Genomic DNA, 9,506 nt, shown 5'->3' with positions numbered 1-9,506 from the left:
GCGGCTTGTGTTAAGCAGCTCAGTTAGACCCTCTACCTTGTTGCAAGGACAGAGGGCTTTCTGTATCCTGGGTTCTTGCCTTGCTGTGCCAGATGAATCGGATCACATGTGGGCTTGGAGAAGGAGTACAAAATTTTATTGAGTGGAAGTAGCTCTCAGGCGATGGGGGAGCCGGAAGAGAGATGGTTTTGCCCTGGAGTTGGAGCACTTGGCGGCCCCAGCTTTCCTCTGACTGCTCCAGCCAGGCCAAACTTGTCCTCGTCATGCTGGTTGATGGCCTGCTGGCATGCTGGCATCTGTCGTTGTGCTCTTCCACCGACCTGCTCCTTCGATGCCCTCTCATCGTCCAGCCACTGTGTCGTCTTCCGCTGATGTGCTCATCTTGATGTCTGGCCACGTGTGTGTCTGCCCGCTAGGGTCTCGGGTTATTACAGGCCCAGGATGGGGGTGTGGAGGGCCAGGGTGGTCTTGGAAAATGCAACATTTGGGCTTGAAAGCAGGAGTGCTTATCCTCACCCAGGTCAGTGGGGGTGGAGCCCTAGCCAGGGACTATGCCTTCCTCTACCCAGCACTTCCCTGTCCACCCCTCATATCATTTAAAGGGACCACACTCTTCCCTTCCCAGCACTCCCGTATCATTACTGTGATATAAATGTGCTCTAAGGAACTTAGCATTGAAGACTTGTGGATATGGGAAGAGAAGCAAGATTTGAATGTACAAAACCAGGAGATAATCTTTGGGAAGTTCTACCACTCATCAGTCATAAAACATTGTAATGGGAGGATTTGGTTTCCACTGAAGCTTGTCAAAGCAGAAATTCCAGTCAGAAATGTATTTGGTAACATAGTACATGCCCTTATATATGTATCATGCTTTGTTTTTTCCTGTTTTCATGGGATTCATGTATAAAGGAATTTATCTGAATTACACTGGTGGTGGTAAGCGGGACGTGTAACATTACCAACAGCTAGTAATGTTTGGAAAGTTTCATGCTTTATGTATTCAACACACTGGATTGTACCTTAATATATCCATTCTGATGAAACAGCAAAGCACCTTGAATTTGTTGGAACGAATTCTGAAAGATCTGGGTGAAACAGTGCACAAAATTGCCACAAGCACAGCAACAAGAAAAAAAAGCAAGTATTCTATTGACAATGTACCTAATACATCTTTATTAATAAGTCAAAGTATGTGTAGTAATTTGATTATCCATTAATTTAGTTCAATACAATGTAACTACAATTTTAAAATGCATTTGAATTGTTCATCTGTGGCTTTTTCCTTCAAAAATATATAATGTATTCAATTTGTCTAATGTATTGCTACTAGTAATTCCAGGTACCAATAGTATAGTAGAAGGTACAGAGAAATTGGATATGCAGGATTAAAGACAGTTCAACTTGGGTCTTACAGCTGTGTGAACTTGGGCAAGTCATGGAACCATTTGGACCTATCTTCCCTTACCTCTAGATTGGAAATTACATTTGTTCTACTCATACATCAGGCTACATTATGAGAAATGTGGTACAATATTTATTACAAGTATTTGTGCACTGAAAAGTGCTATGCAGTATTAATACTAAGTCTTTAGTGGTGATGGTTTAAAAAGGAAAACATTATCTCATTTTATTTAACCCTTGGATTATCCTCCACATCTGGAAAACCTGGCTATATTTTGTCTCAGCACAAATAATTACTGTAGGTTTGTTTTTCAACACAAAATTTTAAAATTTACCTCAAATAAGCCAATGTAAAAATATAGAAAGAAAAAACTTTTAAAAACCTTATTGCATTGATAGAGTTATAAAAAGTAATTTCTGGGGAAATAGCAATTAGGTTGGCTTCCTGGTTACATTAAAAATACATTAAGCATATTCAAAATGGCTTCATATAAAGAAATAAACTGTCCATTATGAGGAAATAGTGATTTTTCTACATAACATTGAACTCAAACTATCTATTATATCTCAACTATTTGAATATTATGTCAGAGCTCTGTGAAAAGTGACAAATGACATTGTGACATATAAGCATATTAACAGATAAAACTGGCTGCTAGAAGGCTCTTACCCAGTGGAAATTTCTTAATGCATTTATCATGATCTCCATTTAGAAACTGCTTTAGTGTTGATCAGACTTAGGGATGTTGGTCCATGCTCTGCAACTCCCAGGATATTTCAGGGTAAACCTGAATACTGATCTATTAATTTGCAGTGAGAAACACAAATGTCAAGCTAACTGGAGAGTCAGGTCAGCTAGACCAGCACATATCCTCCCTGTGGGAAAACTCCAAAGGAAGTCAATTTCAATTAGAAAAGTCTCGTGAGGGAGTTAGTTGGATGACTCAAATATGTTGGTACAAAGCAGCTATGTCTCTTGGTATGGCCAGCCCATAGTAGGGTCAGGGTGAACCTTCGGTAAATCTTTACTAAATCAAAGAAAAATTCACTGGGTTGTGCCTGACAGAGGGACCAAACAGAAGAACATATTGGGTCTGCATTCTTCCTTCCCCTGGAACATGTGGAGACAAAATGCTAACTTGCAAATGTTAGGATTACTACATAATGTAAAATAATAAAAGCATTAAAAGCAAGATTTATATGTAAATATTAAAGACATAAAATAGGAATTGAGGAAGGTAATTAATAACTTCATAAATTAGAGAAAGGGCATTCAAGTAAGAAGAGAGGAAGTCAAACTGTCTCTGTTTTTAGATGACATGATCCTAATCTAGAAAACCCTATCATCTTAGGCCAAAAGCTTCTTAAGCTGATAAGCAACTTCAGCGAAGTCTCAGGATACAAAATCAATGTGCAAAAATCACAAGCATTCCTACATACCAACAATATACAAGCCAAGAAGCAAACATGAATGAACTCCTCTTCACAATTGCTACAAAAATAATAAAATACCTAGGAATACAGCTAACAAGGGAAGCGAAGGACCTCTTCAAGGAGAACCACAAACTGCTGCTCAAGGAAATCAGAGAGGACTCAAGTCAATGGAAAAATATTCCATGCTCATGGATAGGAATAATCAACATCGTGAAAATGGCCATTCTGTCCAAAGTAATTTATAGATTTAGTGCTACTCCCATTAAACTACCATTGACATTGTTCAGAGAATTGCAAAAAACAACTACTTTAAAATTCATATGGAACCACAACAGAGCCTGTATAGCCAAGACAATCCTAAGCAAACAGAACAAAGCTGGAGGCATCTAGCTACCCAACTTCAAACTATACTACAAGGCTACAGTAACCAAAACAGCATGGTACTGGTACAAAATCACACACATAGACTAACTGAACAGAATAAGGATCTCAGAAATAAGACTGCACATCTACAACAATCTGATCTCTGAAAAACCTGACAAAAACAAGCAATGGGGAAAGGATTCCCTATTTAATAAATGGTGCTGGGAGAACTGGCTAGCCATATGCAGAAAATTGAAACTGAACCCCTTCTTTATACCTTACACAAAAATTAACCCAAGATGGATTTAAGACTTACATGTAAAACTCAAAACTATAAAAAAAACCCTAGAAGAAAATCTAGGCAATACCATTTAAAAGCATGGGCAAAGATTTCATGAAGAAAATATCAAAAGCAATTACAAGAAAAGCCAAAATTGACAAATGGGATCTAATTAACCTTAAAGAGCTTCTACACAGCAAGAGAAATTATCAGAGTGAACAGGCAACCTACAGAAAGGGAGAAAATTTTTGCAAGCTATCCATCTGACAAAAGTCTAATATCTAAAATTCACAAGGAACTTAAACACTGATAAGATAAAAACAACTCCATTAAAAAGTGGGCAAGGGGAATGAACAGACACTTCTCAAAAGAAGACCTTTATGTGACCAACAAACATATGAAAAAAAGCTTAACATCATTGATCATTAGAGAAATGCAAATCAAAACCACAATGAGATACCACCTCACACCAGTCAGAATGGCAATTATTAAAATGTCAAAAAAACAGCAGATGCTGGTGAGGTTGTGGAGAAATAGGAACACTTTTACACTGTTGGTGGGAATGTAAATTAGTTCAACCATTGTGGAAGACAGTGGCGACTCCTCAATGACCTAAAAACCAGAAATATCATTTGACAAAGCAATCCCATTACTGGGTATAATACCCCAAAGAATACAAATCTTTCTATTATAAAGATATGTGTACATGTATGTTCATTGCAGCACTATTCACAATAGCAAAGACATGAAACCAACCCAAATGCCCATCAATGATAGACTGGATAAAGAAAATGTGGTACATATACACCATGGAATACTATGCAGTCACAAAAAAGGAACAAGATAATGTCCTTTGTAGAGACATGGATGGAGCTGGAAGCCATTGTCCTCAGCAAATGAATACAGGGACAGTAAACCAAGCACTGCATGTTCTCACCTATGAGTGGTAGCTGAACAATGAGAACACATTAACACAGGGAGGGAAACAACACACACTGGTGCCTGTTGGGGGTGTAGGGGGAGGGAGAGTATCAGGATAAATAGCTAATGCATGTGGGGCTTAATACCTAGGTGATGGATTGATAGGCGCAGCAAACCACCATGGCACATGTTTACGCATGTAACAAACCTGCATGTCCTGCACATGTACCCCAGAACTTAGAAAAGAAACTGCCATTTGCTTATTTGGATGTAGTTTCAGAGAAATACATATATATACACACACATATATATATAAGTGATATATAAGAGAAATACATATATATATAAAATATATATATACACACACATATATTTTATACACCGAAACAGACTGAATACCTAAAATAGTCCTCCTTTTTCAGACTCTCTGTGAGGCTATATTTTATTCATATATATCAGCTAAAGCTATACATTGAACCAGCTTAAATGCAGAGGCAAATATGAAGTTCCAGCTGTTTTCTACAAAGCCAGATGTAGAGATTTTTAAAAACATAAAGCAGTACCCTCTTCTCATTAATTTTTTCTTTTAATATTATTTTAGCCATTATATAATTATTATATTATTAAATAATATAGTTAATATTTCTTATAAAATATATTATAAATATATTAAATGGGTGTATAAGTAACATTTTAAATGAATTGATACTTAAATGGTTTTTTAAATCACTCAATTTTAATTTCTAATATGCTAACTACAGATTGTTATAATCCACATTAATAAAAGCTTTTTTGGGTCTTCAATAATTTTGACTAGAGTACAGGGGTCATGAGAGCAAAGAGTTTGCTAATGACTAATCTAGGACTCAAGTGAGATGTATTAATTATGGCTTGTTAGATTTAAATGTCTTTTCCTTACAAGGCCCTTGTCACAGAAGAGCTAAGTCGTGTCAAGTGAAAGGAGCAAGAGAGGGTTGGTTAATCAGGACTATCTGTGCTCTGGTTTCAGTGGGGAAAAGGACAGGCAATGAGATGGGTATATTTTTTGTCTCATTCGGATTTGAGAGCAGTAAGGAAGATGAGGTTTAAACACAGAGAAGAGTAAAGCTGTTTCCCCCTTCTGCTCCTTTTGTCCCAGATCCCCCAGAAACTGGGTGAGTCTAGTAGAGGTGATGGAATCTTTTAAGAGACATTCCAACATAATTCTGTGCTGGACACTGCAAAAGACAAACAAAAAAAGTGCCATATAAAGTTTGTCAATCCCTAGGGGCTAGATTATCCCGTGCCCTGAAGGACTGCCAGGCTACATAATCAGATACATTAGCAACGGCTTCAACATGTTCTTCTAGAACATCATGTCTTGGAATTAAGGGCTTAATACATAATTGATGAACACTTCAGTTCTAAGGTGAAAAGGTGGTTCCAGTGGAAATTTAAAAGGAAATATAAATGTTAGAATAAATATTAAAAAGAAATGTTAGGGAGTTTTACTGATAGAACCCTTTTAATGCTGTTAAAAATCCTGTTTTCCTACCTAGCTCTCTTTCATTTTCTATACCAGTGCTATCCAATATAAATACAATACAAGCATAAATGAAATGTGAACCATGGAAATAGTTTTAAATTTACTAGTAGTCACATTTTAGAAAGTAAAATCATTAGTGAAATTAATTAATATTTTTATCAACGCAATATATCCGGAATATTATGATTCCAATGTGTAATCAATATAAAAATTCATAAAATATTTTGCATTTTTTCATACGAAATGTTCAAATACTGTATGTATTTTATACTTACAACATCATTCGGTGACTAGCCACATTTCAAATGTTCAGTGACCTTATATGGCTTATGGCAAACATATTGGGCAACTCAGTTCTATACAGTCATAATTTCAGACGTCCATCAGCAGCATTAACTTGGGGACCTAGAATTACTCTTCATGTTTTTTATTATTTTCATTTTCTTGCTTCTCACAGTGGTAACAAAATACATAGATATCAAACTTCTCAGTTTTACTTTCCTCTCTGCTGGATATATTAGGTTAGCACTAGCAGTGATTTTTGGATCTTAATATCTCTGTTTCCATGTGTTGTGTAAATACAAGTATTAAAGTGACTTTTTCTAATATATCTTTACTTGGGAATTAAATATCACTGCTTCCTCTATTAGTTGATTCTGGGTATTTCTGTTTGTTGAAGCCTCTGTGATAAAATGGTATCCAAAGTAAAAGCTGCTGTTCCATTTGTTCTATGTAGCTTTCTTGTTCTAGCAGTTTGGATTTAATACAATTTTTTTTTTTTTTTTTTTTTTTTGACCGAGGGTCTTACTCTGTCGCCCAGGGTAGAGTGCGGTAGTGTGATCTCGGCTCACTGCAGCCCCCACCTCATGGGTTCAAGTGATTCTCCTACCTCAGCCTCCAGAGTAACTAGGACTACAGGTACCTGCCACCATGCCTGGCTATTTTTTGTATTTTTTGGTAGAGATGGGGTTTTGCCATGTTGGCCAGGCTGGTCTCGAGCTCCTGACCTCAAGTGGTCCTCTGCCTTGGCCTCCAAAAGTGCTGGGATTACAGGCGTGAGCCACTGTGCCTGGCTGGATTTAATACACTTTTAAATTTAATGTTTGACTTAGATTTTCTGTTCTGAAATAAATTATTGGGAAAAACGTGGATTTATTTTATTTTATTTTGAGTCACTGGTCTAGTTTAAAAGATGTAGCTGTTCACTTGAAGTAGTACTCTAGGATTTAGGTAATTTTCTTTCATTATTTTATTTATTCATTCATTTCAAAATTGTTTATTGAGGTCACTATGTTTCAGGCAATGACTGTCTCTGCTTCCTTTCCTACCATGAAGAATCAATTATATTTTTGAATTGTTAATTCTTACCTAATTTCATGCTTACAGAATTCTTGCAAAAAATAGTACAGTTCCCAAATATCTCTCATCTAGCTTTTCCTAAAGTTAACATTTTACATAATAATGACCAAAATCAGTAAATTAATATTGATACAATACTAGTCACTGAATTATACATAGTATTCAAATTTCACCAATTTTTCCACTAATGGCCCCTTTTCTTTTTCAGGTTCCAATGTACTATACCATATTCTATTTAATTGTCATGTCTCCTTCGTCTCCTCCAGTGTCTGGCAGTCTTTTCTTGTTTTTTTATGATCTTGGTACTAATGATACGTATGGGTTCATTCTTTTACAGCTGGCCTTCAATTTGGGTTTCTCTGATGTTTTTTCATGATTTGAATGAAGTTATGCACTTTTGGCAAGAATACCACAAACATGATATTGTGCCTCAGAAGTGCATCACATCAATGGGGCTCATTATATCAACATTTCTTATGAATACTTCTTATGAATATTTCTGCCTGAGTTTTGAATCCCATTATTTTTCACCCTTTCACAGAGTCAGGGATATTCTGCTCTCTTTGATGTGCCTCACACACTCAGTAACTTCAGTCTCTAAGTATCGTTTGATTCCTCCAAGTGGCATCCAAATGTGCTTGCTCAATAATCCCATATTTTTAAAAAATTACATAACCATGATATCAACATGGTTATGTTAACCATGATCATTTGGTTAAGGTAGTTTTTGCCAGGTTTCTCCACTGTAAAGTTAAGATCTCTCTGTAGTTAGTAACTATTTTTTGTAGAGGTATTTTGAGTCTATGCAAATTGTTTCTCATCAAACTTTCACTTACTATTTTTAGTATTCATTATTGGATCTCATCTGTAGCAATTATTATTGTGGTGTGTGCTTAAAAGTGAATTTTCTATTTCTCTTTTTCTTTCTATGCCTTCTTCCCTATTTATTTATTTACTTGGTGATTTATTTATATCCAGATAGACTTCTGGGTATTCATCTTCTCCTGTAGGTGAAAATCCATTGCTATCATTTTTGTGTGTGTTCACAAATGGTTCTGTCTTTGGCAGATTCAGTTAGGATCTTTTTAAGGTTGGCTACTATGTTCTTTCAACAATACCCCGTTCCCTTTTGTTCATTTTGTTACTTCATAATGTCAAAAGATTTTCAAGACTCATCTTGTATTTTTCCTATTTCAGCCCTAGAATCACTTGCTTTCCCAAGGATACCTAGTTCCTTTTGTTGTGGGATGGTGTTTAGAAACCAAGATCTGGACAATTTTAAGCTGTTGTTTCTTTACCCTCTTTTGGGGCCGTCTCAGTGGAAAAAGCTAGGAAATGAAGTCTTGTTCAAATTGTGTGCCTGGCCCTCTGAATCTGGGGTCCCCAACCCCTGGGCCATGGACCGGTCTCTTCCATGGTCTGTTAGGAACCAGGCTGCACCTGCACAGCAGGCGGTGAGCGGTAGGTGAGCAAGCTTTACTGCCTGAACTCCACCTCCTGTTAATTTAGCGTTAGATTCTCATTGGAGCGCAAACCCTATTGTGAACCGTGCGTATGAGAGACCTGGTTTGCATGCTCCTTATGAGAATCTAATGCCCTCCCAAACCCCCCACCACCTTGCTCTGGTCCATGGAAAAATTGTCTTCCATGAAAGCGGTCCCTGGTGCCAAAATGGTTGGGGACTGCTGCTCTAAATAATATCTGGCTCTTTACATTGTGTATACATTAAAATTCTTCCCATGTAGTTGTCCCTCTATGTTAAGTATGGATCTGTAAAGACCCCAAGCCTCTAGGAACTCAGTGATCTACATTCTCTGTGCTTGCACTCTAGCAGCTGAGTATCCTTGAAAAAGCATCCAACATTGTAAGCTGGCTTCATTACAGACTTATGATTTCCAAATTTAAACTGCTTGGTAATCTTACTACATTTTTTCTGAATAATTCATTCTTCATGTATTCACAGTAATCGTTTAAAACCATAGCTTTCTCATCTTCTGCCTTGTTATCAGCAAAAGATACTATTTGCTACTTCATGAAGACAGTAGAACATTTGAGTAGCCTATATTTCAACTTCATTTCACCAAACAGAAAATCGAGTCTGTTTAAACACACACACACACACACACACACACACACACACACACACACCATTTCCTTCTCCTAAGTTGAATACTTCTGCCTGACTATTGAATCCCATTATTATTCGCCCTTTCACAGAGT

This window comes from Piliocolobus tephrosceles, chromosome 12, assembly GCF_002776525.5.
Source record: "Piliocolobus tephrosceles isolate RC106 chromosome 12, ASM277652v3, whole genome shotgun sequence".
Lineage (NCBI taxonomy): Eukaryota > Metazoa > Chordata > Mammalia > Primates > Cercopithecidae > Piliocolobus > Piliocolobus tephrosceles.
Note: the sequence above shows the minus strand (reverse complement) of the source record.